The following is a 16867-nucleotide window of genomic DNA, read 5'->3' as shown; positions in this document are numbered from 1 at the left end:
GAACTTATCCCCCATTTAAAATTTCGGACATCGCGTCGGTTCGGGATAGGACGGTAATCTCGCATCTCCCAAATATTTGCCGGTAACTATTTCGGGCGAGGAGAGGGTGTTTTGCTGCCCACGGTTGGCGTGCATAGTGTATGAATGGGGCTGACAGGTAGGGCGGTTGTGTCATGTCTGATGGAAGTTACACATCTGCCCTTATTTAAAATATTAGCCTACATCGATTTCGGACGAGGAGAGTTTGTTTTGCCGCCCACCGTGTATGAATGGGGAAATGGAGGAAGAGACACATGTCTTTCAGACGAGCTTGAATCAATTGTGTTTTGCCTCCCACGTTTGGCACCCACTGTGTCTGAATGGGCTCAGATGCCATCGTGTCACATATGATTGAAGTTACTAGTCTACCCCTATCAACAGCAGTGTAAATCCGGTCGATAAAGATGTCAAGTGTCTGGGCTAGACAGTAATTTCCATCTCGCAAACACTTTCTTCGGGCAGCCCACAAATTATAGTGAGTGTTTAGCCACTTTGTTCAAAACTTGGGAGAATTAGCATTCATGTTTGCCCTGGGCCCTGGCAAACTAAATTCAAATCCAATTTGTATTTCGATTACGAATATCCACAGATAATTCTATGTTTTGTTATTTATTTCTTCAAAACTACAACAAAGATTTATTCCACCTTTATATATGATTATGACTTAGAAATGCCATGATCTTCGAATTCAGTACGTTGGATACACTCTGAGTCAAATAGTTATTTTATCCAATACAACATGCTCACACGAAAAATAGTTCACCTTATGTCAATCATACAAGTACTTAGGATTACCTAGCCTAAAAAATTCAGATCATTACAACACATGGACAACATAGGGAGATTACAAACGGAATGCACAAACCATCATTTGCATCCCTAACGGTACTCCATTATTTTGCAGGGACCAGTCATCCCCCGATCAAAATAAGATCGCCGATCCTGGACGTGCATTTGCATCTGCAATTTGGTCTAACCTGGAACCTTGTAGCTGACTTTGGCATGTTGGGATCAACTATCTTAGCAGTCGTGACCCATGGTACCACTGATGTGCAACATGGTCACACAATCTACCACGATCGGACTGTCACCATCTACCCAGGTATTCCATTTTTTAACCCTCTCGCCTTCTCTTTCATTGTTGTACTAGTAGTATACTTAGTAGTAGTACTAGGAGTACTTTTTACCTTGGAGGACACGCATAGCTAGCTAGGCCCTTGAACACTTGAACCCACTAGCTGCCACCATTTTTGTTTTTCCATGTCTTACTATCTCATCCATGTAGCCAAGAGTGGCTATATATAATAAGCCGGTTATTTTACTTCCTCTATACCAGAGTAGTACTATTTGCTGCACAGTATTACTGACCGCCATATTTGAGCACAACATTATTATGAATGGACCTTGACTATGTACGTCACCATGTGTCCAGATCTAGGATGCCGCGTGTACCAGATGAATGGCGCCGAGTTCGACCCCCGTGATGCTACGTGGGTGCCGAGGAACACTCTTGGAGAGTTCTCGCTTTTCATCAGGGACAGCTACCCCATTGTGAAGCGGATGCCACCTTCCGTGCACGACACGGAAGGCCTGCCGTTCATGAAGCATGGTTGTGTCTTCAGTGCGCACCGCCGGATGAATGACATGCTGGGACACGCTATCCCTGATTTATGCCGTTTCAGCTTGGTTGAGTGTCCATCGTGTGGAACCGGACTAGAAAGCTGCGAAAATGATTCCCGTTGCCCACCGCTATGGATTGTGCCATCCATGAAGAACACCTGGGACTGGAACCTGGAGGAGGACATGTAGCCCATCTATAACCTTTAAGTGGAGTACGGTAATTGTGAACGGTAGCGCTGTGAATATATGTAGACTAGTCATGCACAAATTTATCACCTGAATTGGAGATGAACTTGTGTGGCATACTGGCATTTATCCTTTAGAATTTATTACTAGTAAATGTGTTATGTCTACGTGCAACTTGTGTGGTTGTTGCACGGACTCCAACATGCTCTTTGAGAAAAAAGGCGGCACTGCTTTAGATATATGTGACGTGGCGGCATCATACAGTAGCATCGTTTGCTATAGTTGTAGTACACTCCTACTAGGACAACAACTCCTATAAAACCTTGCACTTGGCTCTTTCCCTCTTCGGGAGGTTCAACAGTTCGTACTCATGTGAACCTTGCACTTGGCTCTTCGCCTCTTTGAAAGGTCCAACAATGATGATACTACAGTACAATATGGTTCTGGCAATCTGACACCGATTGAACTACTGCACGTCCACCGCGAGGGCGAGGGCAAGGGAGAGGGAGAGGGAAAGGGTGCTGTAGTAAAAAGACTCAAAACTCACTCCTCGTCCTACGAACCACCGCACGCATGGGCGAGGTAGAGGCGTAGTAAGCAAGCTTCTCCTTGTTCGGCGAGTTGATGGGACACATCAAAGCAGTACTAGTACTAGTAGTCCATACTGCATCCTTTCTGATTAATATGGCTTAATTTGAAACGAGAAAAATACACTGGCGGTCAACGTATGTAACAATACGCTCTTTACGGTCACTATATATAGTTTTGCGGTGATTATACAATCACTAGCTCATTGTAGAGCATTGTATTGCACACTACTGACCGGCCACATAGTCGACGTGGCACTTTGTTGACTGGTTAAATTGATACCTAGTTTATGGGTCCCACCTGTCAGTTGGCAGAGCAAAGAAATCAGTTAAACAAAACTTTACACAGGCGCGACATGAGTCCAACCCTTGCGCGCGAACCACCCTGGCTGTGTATGTGAGTGCATGCACGTGTACTCCCTCGGTCATCTAACAAAGAGTGTACATCAGCTATAAAACAAAGAGTGTAGTACATGATGTACATCTACACTTCCAATGCATTTAGCCTTTAATCTAAATCAATATTGATTGACTAATGCACCAACTTGTGCTATAGGTATAGGCTACGTGTCTATCCTTAATGACAGCAAGCAACGGCCTTCATTTAATCTTCTTCTCTCAATGGTCGCATGCACACATAAGTCTGCTACTTTTGGGCGTTAATTATGCCCTGGTCAATGTGTAAATCTCTAAATGTACAGTCTTTCACGGACGTAGGGAGTAGGTTGAGCACTTGAGCGTGAGCATGTGTGTTGCGTCGTGTGCTGTGTGCCGCATGGGTGCGTTAGTGTTGCATGCGTTCATGTGTACATGTGAGTGTTGCATGTTGCATCCATGCATGCATGGGGCTTACTCCCTCCCATTGACATGTTCATATTTCAAGCTTCCTCTGTTCCCTCCATATTGTGATACTCCCTCTGTTCCCAAATACGGAGTAAAAGCCTCCCTCTGTTCCCAAATACGAAGTATTTGTCTTTCTACGGATTTCAACAAGTGACTAGGTACGGAGCAAAATGAGTGAAGTGAGCGTAGAGGCATAGGGATACTGTAGAAAGGAAGTCCTCGCGATCCATTATTCCCCATCTCGGTCAGAGAGAACTATTCAACTAGTCTTTGTAGTGAAGTGACAATACACGCTGCAGCAGATGGGACACATAATTAATAAGCTGAACCGGCATGTTGGTGTTACTAAATTAGCCTTACCTAGTACTGCCATCATGTTTGCCAGTAGAGCACGCTTCCGCAAATACGCCTACGCACCTCCGTCCTCCATTAACTAACATATATGGTCCCTCTTGTGGTAGACCCACATGTCATCGGTGTAACTATTTACACTCCGAAGGACGGTATATCCTGGTAGTAGTACTAGTTGAATTGAGATTTAATGCACTTTCTTCCCCGTCTTCCACTCTTCTTCTTCCTGTCTTCTTCTTCCTCCTCTCTTCCCCATCATTGGCCGCACACCATTTACCCCCGCTCACTGCTCACCCACCCGTGCCATCTTCCTTGGTAGCTCGCGCATACCATATCCCCCCGCTCACTACTCGGCCACATGAGGAGAAGCTTCTTCGCTCGCCCGCCCGAATCCACTTCCCCGCTGGCTCGCAGGCACCGAAAACCCAATGGCAGAACCGACTGACACTCAGAGCCGCGATTGGAATTCCCTCCCCGATGTTCTCTTGGAGCAGATATGTAGTCTTATGGACCTACTCAACATGGTCTGTCTGACCGAATGCTTGGTGTCTTTGTACCGTCTAATCGTCTGCAACCGGCCGACTCTTTTCAAGACACCCTGCTTGCTGATGCCCGATCCTCGTAGGTGGTCCAGACACCGACTTGACGATCCTACGGAGGTTGCCGTGCTGCCCCTCGACATGCTACCACTACCCGTCCACCTGTCCTTCATGCGCGGCCACTACTGGGCGGGCATGAAGGGCAACTGGATCGTCCTCATCCACCACTCCGGTAGTCCGTGGCGTCTCGTGGATATCTACACCCAGCGAGAGATCACCCTTCCATCGTTGGATACCACCGCCATCGAGCCTCGTGGCCCGCCGGACACTCCTGCCTGCTATGCACGAGACGCGTCAAGCTTTTGGCTCGACCTCTTTTTGCAGAAAGTTGTAATCTGTGAAGTGCCCACACCATCAGAAGACTACATGGATTACAAGTTCATTGCCTTGTTCAACATGGGATTAGTCTATCTGGAATCAGGCCTCCATACATGGTTATGGCTCATCATCAGTTCTATTGAGGCAACATTTCTGTCTGATGCTATAGTGCATGATGGCATCGTTTACGCGGTCGACGCACAGATTGGCTGCCTATACTGGTGGAATCTTTCGTTGTGTAATTGTTCTATCTCATCTCATCTTTACCTTATGAATTCGACTGTTTATTCATTTGTTACAAATTTAGAATACATAGCATGTCTATAACCACATCATTGCTATATGTCCCTCTCATTTCCTAGATTTTTATGACCACACATGTTATTATTAGAGTTGATATGAGAACAATTGGCATCTAATGATTGTTAGAATACATATTATGAGCATAACATCATGATTGCTATATGTTACTCTCGTTTACAAGATTTTTATAACAACGCATGTTATTTCTTAGAGTTGATATGAGAATAGTAGTAGTAAGTGCTATGGTAGAATATGAGTAGGCGCTGTTTTCCTCTCATTGTTACAGGATGTTTGAACCATGACATATTGCTAGAATATGAAAGCCATTGGCTTATTTTTTTAACTTGGGGTATGATTATGACCACGACATTGCAATTCTCTATCTATGATATGTGTCACTGTTATAATAATCTTAATTCCACACATACTGTGAACATGATTGTTTATTTTTGTCCTTTTGCTCTCCAATTTGAATTGTTGCAGCAGACGCAAATGCGTTGGCCTTCATGATTCCAGGACCTGGAATCATACCAGCCGATGGGTGGTGGTATATCGCTCGTTCAGCTGACGGCGGTCATTTGATCCTCATTCGCACGTACCAAATTGACCAAAACATTACATCAAACCACATGCAGCACAATGCGTGGGGCGTTCGTGACATTGATGGCTATGGCTGCTTCGTGTTCGAGAAAGATCCCAGCTCCGTTGGGCCAGGTGTATTCAACCGAAGGCGGGTTTACAGCCTCGGCAACCACTCCTTGTTCCTCGGGCTCAATTATCCGATCATCCAACCAATCATCCATCATATCACCGCCGATGATTATCGTGCTATGCAACTTCCATTCGCAAGGGGGGACTGTGTTTACACATCATACCATGGGTTTCATGAATCACCATATCCAGAGATTCGTCGACTCAGCTTGTTGCCAGATAATCTTCAGTGTGTGAAAGGCATCAAGCTTCCATGCGATGGATGGCTTTTGCAAACCCGACATGCGCGATGTGGTTCATGCCAACAGCAAATATGAACAACTTGATTCGTGCTGATATCTAGACTGAGCCATGTATTCTGCTGCTGTAGCACGACCCTCTTTTGTTGGATATTATGTACTGTTGTTAGTTTGAAGTTTGAAGCACTCCTCTGGTTTGAAGGATAGATACCTTCCTAGGATCAAGTTCATCCTAACTCACCTGCGTAGGATGTACTAATAATTATGATGGAGATGTTGTGCAGAATCTATATATATATATATATATAGTTAGGCTTCAAGTGTGTACTTGTTAGTTAAACCTATGTATAAATTGTGACACTAAATACGACTAGTAAGTAGTACAGTAGCAGTACTAGTATACATCGGTCAAATTATTCATCATGTCCACACATTGAATTGACGTGACAACACGCTGCGCGTGAGGTCACACAAGAATCCCGGCGGCGTGTTCGGGTATTCTGGACTTCAGATTTGGAGTACCACTTATCTGTCAAAATCTCTTTCATCATTCACTTAAAACAGTCGATTGATCATACATTGAGTACCATATAACTGGAATTACCGATGCAAGTGGAAGAACGATTGGCCGGTGCTGCCGGCTAGCGTCAAGTTCGATCCCACGGATCAGGAGCTGAACGAGCACCTTGAGGCCAAAGTGAGTGCTCACAGCGCGAGATTTCAGTCTCTCATCGATTTGTTCATACCAACCATCGACAGCGAGAACGGCATATGCTACATCCAACCTGAGAAACTTCCAGGTAAGGCACCGATCGGCCGTCTACTTGCACAAACATATTCCTTTGTTTATAGCTCTATTTTTCTTTTTAGACGCAGACCTGGTGAAGCAATTACAATTTGATAGTTAATAGAAAGTGAAACAAGTGACTGCAACATGCCAAAGATGTTATGAAAATGCCAACTACGTACACTAAAACCTGTATTCCACAATACTGCAGGTATCACACTCAGTGGCCTAAGGAAGCATTTCTTCCAGCGCAATTCTAGGGCATTCAAAAGGGGCACATGGACGCGTCGCAAGATACAGTCAGAGTGCGGCATGCATGCGATGTGGCACAAGACCGACAATACCTTGCCGGTGATGGTCAAAGGCCGGCAGACAGGCAGCAAAAAAGGTTCTGGTGATGCACACCAACAAGAACTTCGACCAGCAGAGGACCAACTGGGTGATGCACCAGTACCACCTCGGGCACTTGGAGCAAGAGAAGGAGCGGGAGCTGGTCCTCTGCAAGATTTTCTACCAGACGAACACTAGGGCCAGGAGTAAAAAGATTATAAGTTAGTTTGGTATTGGTAGTTGTACTACCTTGTCGTCCGCAAGTTGGTATTATTGTTAACGATCTTTTGGTATGAACTTGCATTTGCTTCCAACCATCATGCCGAGGGTCGACGTGGATATAAAGCTGAATCATTTGTTTCGAAACGAATTTTGAGGCACCTAATTTTTATTTGATGGGTAGCATAAGCACCTGCCATTCGAATTCCCAGTTCTCCAATTTTTTCGAAAAAAGTGCATGCACTTATTATCACGATGAAAAAACAATATCCCTGCTGCATCCCAGTTATTAGTCTGTACTTGCAGAATTCTCTCATTAATTGAGAACTTATATTGTTTTTTCAGGTCGAGCAAGTTTCAACTGGGCTGTAGACTGCCCAGGGTTGGTTTTGTTTTTAACAGGCCCATCCCATGACGACAACGGGGCACAAAGAACCAGCAGGTATCTACTGGCCTCTGGCCCGCCAGCGTTAGTTATATTTTGTCTTACAACATCCGCAGGCAGTTTTTTTTACCGAATCAAACACACAGCCCAGTTCTATTTTCCTCTTGAAACACATGTCCTACATCCGTTTTCTAATTTCTACCTATAGTTTTACTAGTGCATATACACGTATCATTATATTGAAAACACATAAAATTCCCTTTTCATCTTTACATCCTTATTTTTGTTGTTTTTTCCCACCCATCGCTGATTTTTTTTACACTGGTTTTCCCTTAATCCAACTCAATTGTTCCATGTCTTAGTTGCTTACAAAAACAAAATGATTTATTTGGCAAATCAATAAGTTCTTAAAAACTATTTATCATTTCGGGGTTACAACAGTTTGGACTCCACCGAAATATGCAAAATAAGGTTGAACTTTTTGACCGTGGTCCTGGGCAGAAAATGGGTTGTAATAAATTACTTAAGAATTAGCAAATGGGCTGCAAATTATAAAAAATAGCAAATGGGCTTTATGTTGTCTGCCGCAGATTTGGAGGCTGACTTGTGGGCCTACTAAGTTCATGTGTACACAAGGTTTCTCAAAAAAGAAACTTAGTCAACAATCGACTCTACCAGCGTCAGACCATTAGATGTCAATCTAACGACAATCGTGCTTCTTTAGTCTCTGATCTTCCTGCCCAAGCCGCCCAAACCAGCGCCATCGGAACCGCCTGCTCCCGCCTCCCGTGGTCGGCTGTGCTGCCGAGAAGGCCTCACGACCCCATCATACTCGCATCCCTGGCCTGTCTATTCCTCTACTCACCCACACCTCCTGTTATTTTCCGGCGACGGCAGCCGAACCAGTCAACTCTCGTACTCTCCACCGCATGGGCAGCCACTGTCGTGTCTTCCCCGGCTCTGTGTCGTTCCCTTCGTAGGCCTCACCGTAGTCCACCGCCCTGGTGCTCTCGGCGTAGCGTGGTCAACCATGTCCATCCAACGGCTGTAGTGCTTCTTCAACCTCTGGTCTAGTGTTCTTGCTCCACCCGCCCAAAGCAGCGCCGGTCGTGCCGAATGCTCCTGCCTCCCATGGTCGGCTGTGCTGCCACAGAGGCCCCACCCCCCCATACTACTCCCACCGCTGGCCAGGCCATCCCTCCACTCACCCACTCCCCTTGTTATTCTGCGGCGACAGCAGCCTCACATCGCAACCAAACCAGTGAACCCTCGTACTCCTCTCCGTGTGGGCATCCACTGTCGCGTCTTCCCCGGCTCCGCGTCGTCCCCTTCCTAGGCCTTGTCGTCGTCCACCGCCGTGGTGCTCTCGGCGCGGCGTTGTCAATGTGGTCAATGACCGACTTCGGTCGGAAGAGTAATGTACATGGAGAGGCTGACACTGGGTCCACGGCAGCCACAAGGAAGTGCCTCCTTATTACGCGCAAAATAATTATTCCTTGATACGTCTCCAATGTATCTATAATTTTTGATTGTTCCATGCTATTATATTACCTGTTTTGGATGTTTATGGGCTTTATTTTATACATTATTATCATTTTTGGGACTAACCTACTAACCGGAGGCCCAACCCGTATTGCTGTTTTTTGCCTATTTCATTATTTTGAAGAAAAGGAATATCAAACGGATTCCAAACAGAATGAAACCTTCGGGAGCGTGATTTTTGGAATGAACGTGATCCAGAGGACTTGAAGTGCAAGTCAAGAAACAACCGGAACCTCCACGAGATAGGAGCCCCCCCCCCCTATAGGGCGCGCCCTCCTGTCTTGTGGGCCCCTCAGGCGTCCACCGACGTACTTCTTCCTCCCATATAAGCCTACGTACCCCGAAAACATCCAGGGAGGAACTACAATACAATTTCCACCGCCGTAACCTTCTGTATCCGCGAGATGCCATCTTGGAGCCATGGCCGGCGTTCTGCCGGAGGGGGAATCCACCACGGAGGGCTTCTACATCAACACCATAGCCCTTCCGATGAGTTGTGAGTAGTTTACCACAGACCTTCGGGTCCATAGTTATTAGCTAGATGGCTTCTTCTCTCTTTTTGGATCTCAATACAATGTTCTCCCCCTCTCTTGTGGAGAACTATTCGATGTTATCTCTTTTTGTGGTGTGTTTATGAAGATCCGATGAATTGTGGGTTTATCATCAGATTTATCTATGGATAATAATTGAATCTTCTCTGAATTCTTTTATAAGATTGAGTTATCTTTGCAAGTATCTTCGAATTATCGGTTTGGTTTGGCCTACTAGATTGATCTTTCTTGCCATGGGAGAAGTGCTTAGCTTTGGGTTCAATCTTGCGGTGTTCTTACCCAGTGACAGAAAGGGTTGCAACACACGTATTGTATTGTTGCCATTGAGGATAAAAAGATGGGGTTTATATCATATTGCTTGAGTTTATCCCTCTACATCATGTCATCTTGCCTAATGCGTTACTCTGTTCTTATGAACTTAATACTCTAGATGCATGCTGGATAGCGGTTGATATGTGGAGTAATAGTAGTAGATGCAGGCAGGAGTCGGTCTACTTGTTGCGGACGTGATGCCTATATACATGATCATGCCTAGATAACGTCATAATTATTCGCTTTTCTATCAATTTCTTGACAGTAATTTGTTCACCCACCGTAATACTTATGCTCTTGAGAGAAGCCTCTAGTGAAACCTATGGCCCCCGGGTCTATCTCTTATCATATTTGCTTCCAATCTACTTTTATTTGCATCTTTATTTTCTGCATCTATATTATAAAATACCAAAAATATATTTACCTTATCATATTATCTCTATCAGATCTCACTTTCGCAAGTGGCCGTGAAGGGATTGACAACCCCTTTGTCGCGTTGGTCGCGAGTTCTTTGTTTGTTTGTGTAGGTTCGTGGGACTTGTTGAGAAGCCTCCTACTAGATTGATACCTTGGTTCTCAAAAACTGAGGGAAATACTTATGCTACTGTGCTGCATCACCCTCTCCTATTCGAGGAAAACCAACGCAAGCTCAAGACGTAGCAAGAAGGATTTCTGGCGCCGTTGCCGGGGAGGTCTTCGCTCAAGTCAAGACATACCAAGTACCCATCACGAACTCATCTCGCTTGCATTTACATTATTTGCCATTTGCCTCTCGTTTTCCTCTCCCCCACTTTACCCTTTCCATTTTATTCGCCCTCTCTTTCCCAATCTCCTCCTCTCTTTGCCGTTTGCCGTTTTATCTTTGCTTGTGTGTTGGATTACTTGTTGCCATGGCGCAAGATAATACCAAATTGTGTGATTTCTCGAATACCAATAATAATGATTTCCTTAGTACTCCGATTGCTCCTCTTAATGACGTTGAGTCTTGTGAAATCAATACTGCTTTGCTGAATCTTGTTATGAAAGTTCAATTCGCTGGCCTTCCTAGTGAAGATGCTGCTACTCATCTAAACAATTCCGTTGATTTGTGTGATATGCAAAAGAAGAAAGATACGGATAATGATATTTTTAAATTGAAGTTATTTCCGTTTTCACTTAAGTTTGGTTTTCATCTTTGCCTAAAAATAGTATTGATTCTTGGAACAAGTGCAAAGATGCTTTTATCTCTAAGTATTTTCCTCCCGCTAAGATCATCACTCTTAGGAACGATATTATTAATTTTAAACAACTTGATCACGAGCATGTTGCCCAATCTTGGGAAAGAATGAAACTGATGATTCGCAATTGCCCTACTCATGGTTTGAATTTATGGATGATCATACAAAAATTTTATGCCGGTTTGAACTTTGCTTCTAGAAATCTTTTAGATTCGGCAGCCGGAGGCACCTTTATGGAAATCACTTTAGGAGATGCTACAAAACTTCTTGATAATATTATGGCTACTTATTCTCAATGGCATACCGAACGATCCACTAGTAAAAAGGTGCATGCTATAGAAGAAATTAATGTTTTGAGTGGAAAGATGGATGAACTTATGAAGTTGTTTGCTAGTAAAAATACTCGTCTTGATCCCAATGATATGCCTTTGTCTACTTTGATTGAGAATAATAATGAATCTATGGATGTGAATTTTGTTGGTAGGAATAGTTTTGGAAACAACAACTATAGAGGAAATTTTAATGCTAGACCATTCCCTAGTAATTCCACTAATAATTATGGAAATTCCTACAATAATTCTTATGGTAATTTTAATAAGATGCCCTCTGATTTTGAGAATAGTGTGAAAGAATTTATGGTTTCTCAAAATAATTTTAATGCTTTTCTTGAAGAAAAATTTCTCAAAGTTGATGATTTGGCTAGGAACGTTGATAGACTTTCGCTTGATGTTGATTCTCTTCAACTTAGATCTTCTCCTCCTAAGAATGATATCAATGAGTCTCTCAAAGCAATGAGAATTTCCATTGACGAGTGCAAGGAAAGAACCGCTAGATTGCATGCTAAGAAAGATAGCTTTATAAAAGCGTGTTCTTCTAGCTTCCATGAAAATAATGATGAAGACCTCAAAGTTATTGATGTGTCCCCTATTAGATCTTTGTTTTGTAATATGAATCTTGAAAATAATGGGACTGGAGATGATTCAACTTTATTTAGAAGGCGTCCCAAGAATTCCGAGTTTTTAGATCTTGATGCTAAATTTGGTAAAAGCGGGATTGGAGAGGTCATGACTTTAAATAGTATTGAACCCACTATCTCGGATTTCAAGGAATTTTATTATGATAATTGTTCTTTAGAAAGTTGTATTTCCTTGTTGCAATCTGTTGTTAATTCTCCACATGCTTATTGTCAAAATAAAGCTTTTACCAAACATATCGTTGATGCCTTGATGCAATCCTTTGATGAAGAACTTAATTTGGAAGTTTCTATACCTAGAAAACTTAATGATGAGTGGGAACCTACTATTAAAATTAAAATTAAATATCATGAGTGTTTTGCTTTGTGTGATTTGGGTGCTAGTGTTTCCACGATCCCGAAAACTTTATGTGATATTCTAGGTTTCCATGATCTTGACGATTGCTCTTTAAATTTGCATCTTCTGGATTCCACCATTGAAAAGCCAATAGGAAGAATCAATGATGTCCTTATTGTTGCAAATAGAAATTTGGTGCCCGTTGATTGAATTGTTCTTGATATAGATTGCAATCTTTCTTGCCCTATTATTCTTGGTAGACCTTTCCTTACAACGACTGGTGCGATTATTTATATGAAGGAAGGGAATATTAGATTCCAATTTCCATTAAAGAAAGGCATGGAGCACTTCCCAAGAAATAAGGTCAAATTACCTTATGAATCTATCATGCGAGCTACTTATGAATCAAGTGCCAAATATGGCACTACTTAGATCTATCTTCGCTTTTATGCCTAGCTAGGGGCGTTAAACGATAGCGCTAGTTGGGAGCCAACCCAATTTTCTTTATGTTTTTTGTTTTTGTTCCTGTTTAGTTTTAATTATTTTTTTTCTTTCTGTTTAGATGTGTTTTCATGTTTTATTTAGTGTTTGTTCCAAGTAGAACCTATAGGATAACCTATGATATAAGTTGATTTGATTCTGCTGAAAAACAGAAACTTTGCGCTCACGAGAAAAAATTCAATAAATCACAGGAACGATATTTTGCATTGATTATTTTTGCTGCTGTTAAATAAACAAATTGTTTAGGACTAACTATTTTGGTAGGATTTTTAGAGTTCCAGAAGTTTGCGTTAGGTACAGATTGCTACAGACTGTTCTGTTTTTGACAGATTCTGTTTTTCGTGTGTTGTTTGCTTATTTTGATGCATCTATGGCTAGTATGTAAGGGTATGAACCATAGAGAACTTGGAATACAGTAGGTTTAACACCAATTTAAATAAATAATGAGTTAATTACAGTACCTTATGTGGTGGTTTTGTTTTCTTTCACTAACGGATCTTATAAGATTTCATGTTGAGTTTTGTGTTGTGAAATTTTCAAGTTTTGGGTAAAGCTTTTATGGACTATGCAATAAAGGGTGGCAAGAGACTAAGCTTGGGGATGTCCAAGGTACCCCAATATATTCAAGAAAATCCAAAAGCCTAAGCTTGGGGATGCTCCCGGAAGGCATCCCCTCTTTCGTCTTCGTTCATTGGTAACTTTACTTGGAGTTATATTTTTGTTTACCACATGATATGTGTTTTGCTTGGAGCGTCGTGTATTATATTGGTCTTTTCTTGTTAGTTTACCACAATCATCCTTTCTGTAACACACCTTTTGGGAGAAGCCTATTTGTTTAGGATTTGATAGAATAGCTTATGTGCTTCACTTATATCTTTTGAGATTGATAGTTTTTCCTCTAGTGATTCACTTATATCTTTTAGAGCACGGTGGTGGATTAATTTTGAAGAAATTGCTAGTCTCTCATGCTTCACTTATATTATTTTGAGAGTCTCTTAGAACAGCATGGTATTTGCCTTGGTTATAAATTGGTCCTACAATGATGAGCATCCAAGTTGGGTATAATAAAAACTATCATAGGAAGTGAATTGGATGCTATGATCAACTTGATACTTGATGATTGCTTTTAGATAGGGAGGTAGTGATATTAAAGTCATGCTAGTTGGGTGATTATGAATTTAAAGAATGCTTGTTTTGAAGTTAGCAAGTCCCATAGCATGCACGTATGGTTAAAGTTGTGTAACACATTTGAAGCATGAAGTGTACCTGGCTTGTGCATCCTTATGAGTGGCGGTCGGGGACGAGCGATGGTCTTTTCCTACCAATCTATCCCCCTAGGAGCATACACGTAGTGCTTGGTTTTTGATGACTTCAAATTTTTTGCAATAAGTATTTGAGTTCTTTTGACTAATGTTGAGTCCATGGATTATACGCACTTTTACCTTTCCATTATTGCTAGCCTCTTCGGTACAGTGCATTGCCCTTTCTCACATTGAGAGTTGGTGCAAACTTCGCCGGTGCATCCAAACCCCGTGATATGATACGATCTATCACACATAAACCTCCTTATATCTTCCTCAAAACAGCCACCATACCTACCTATTTATGGCATTTCCATAGCCATTCTGAGATATATTGCCATGCAACTTTCCACCATTCCGTTTATCATCATCATGCCATACATTACTTTTGTCATATTGCCATTGCATGATCATGTAGTTGACATCGTATTTGTGGCAAAGCCACCATGCATTATTTTTCATACATGTCACTCTTGATTCATTGCACCATCCCGGTACACCGCCGGAGGCATTCATATAGAGTCATATCTTGTTCTAGTTTCGAGTTGTAATTCATGTGTTGTAATCAATAGAAGTGTGATGATCATCATTATTAGAGCATTGCCCAAAAAAGAGAAAGGACAAAAAAGGCCAAAAGAAAAAAAGAAAAGGAAAAAGAAAAAAAAATAAAAAATAAGTAAAAAGGGCAATGCTACAATCTCTTTTTCCACACTTGTGCTTCAAAGTACCACCTTGTTCTTTATTGAGTGTCATATATTGTGCTTCAAAGTATCACCATGTTCCTCATGCAGAGAGTCTCATAGGTTGTCACTTTCATATACTAGTGGGAATTTTTCGTTATAGAACTTGGCTTGTATATTCCTACGATGGGCTTCCTCAAATTCCCTAGGTCTTCGTGAGCTAGCAAGTTGGATGCACACCCACTAGTTTTCTTTTGTTGTGCTTTCATTCATTTATAGCTCTAGTGCATCCGTTGCATGGCAATCCCTACTCCTCATGTTGACATCAATTGATGGGCATCTCCATAGCCCGTTGATTATCCTCGTCAATGTGAGACTTTCTCCTTTTTTCTCTTCTCCACACAATCCACAATCATTATTCTATTCCACCCAGAGTGCTATATCCATGGCTCACGCTCATGTATTGTGTGAAGGTTGAAAAAGTTTGAGATTATGAAAGTACGAAACAATTGCTTGGCTTGTCATCGGGGGTATAGAACTTGGGAACATCTTTGTGTGACTAACTATATGATTTTGTAGGGATGAACTTTCTTTAACCATGTTATTTTGAGAAGACATGATTGCTTTTATTAGTATGCTTGAAGTATTGCTATTTCTTTTGTCAATATTAACTTTTATCTTGAATCATTTGGATCTGAACATTCATGCCACCATAAAGAAAATTATATTAAGAATTATGCTAGGTAGCATTCCACATCAAAAATTCTGTTTTTATCATTTACCTACTCGAGGACGAGAAGGAATTAAGCTTGGGGATGCTTGATACATCTCCAACGTATCTATAATTTTTGATTGTTCCATGCTATTATATTACCTGTTTTGGATGTTTATGGGCTTTATTTTATACATTATTATTATTTTTGGGACTAACATACTAACCGGAGGCCCAGCCCGATTGCTATTTTTTTTGCCTATTTCAGTATTTTGAAGAAAAGGAATATCAAATGGAGTCCAAACGGAATGAAACCTTCGGGAGCATGATTTTTGGAACAAACGTGATCCAGAGGACTTGGAGTGCAAGTCAAGAAACAACCGGAGCCTCCATGAGATAGGAGGGCGCGCCCCCTGTCTTGTGGGCCCCTCGAGCGTTCACCGACGTACTTCTTCCTCCCATATAAGCCTACGTGCCCCGAAAACATCCAGGAAGCAACCACAATACAATTTCCACCGCCGTAACCTTCTGTATCTGCGAGACCCCATCTTGGAGCCGTCGCCGGTGTTCTGCCTGAGGGGGAATCCACCATGGAGGGATTCTAATCAACACCATAGCCCTTCCAATGAGTTGTGAGTAGTTTACCACAGACCTTCGGGTCCATAGTTATTAGCTAGATGGCTTCTTCTCTTTTTTTGGATCTCAATACAATGTTCTCCCCCTCTCTTGTGGAGAACTATTCGATGTAATCTCTTTTTGCGGTGTCTTTGTCAAGATCCGATGAATTGTGGGTTTATGATCAGATTTATCTATGGATAATAATTGAATCTTCTCTGAATTCTTTTATATGATTGAGTTATCTTTGCAAGTCTCTTCGAATTATCGGTTTGGTTTGGCCTACTAAATTGATCTTTCTTGCCATGGGAGAAGTGCTTAGCTTTGGGTTCAATCTTGCGGTGTTCTTACCCAGTGACAGAAAGGGCTGCAAGACACGTATTGTATTGTTGCCATCGAGGATAAAAAGATGGGCTTCATATCATATTGCTTGAGTTTATCCCTCTACATCATGTCATCTTGCTTAATGCGTTACTCTGTTCTTATGAACTTAATACTCTAGATGCATGCTGGATAGCGGTCGATGTGTTGAGTAATAGTAGTAGATGCAGGCAGGAGTCGGTCTACTTGTTGTGGACGTGATGCCTATATACATGATCATGCCTAGAT

This window comes from Triticum dicoccoides, chromosome 6B (genome assembly GCF_002162155.2).
Source record: "Triticum dicoccoides isolate Atlit2015 ecotype Zavitan chromosome 6B, WEW_v2.0, whole genome shotgun sequence".
Taxonomy (NCBI): Eukaryota; Viridiplantae; Streptophyta; class Magnoliopsida; order Poales; family Poaceae; genus Triticum; species Triticum dicoccoides.
This window is presented reverse-complemented; position numbering follows the sequence as displayed.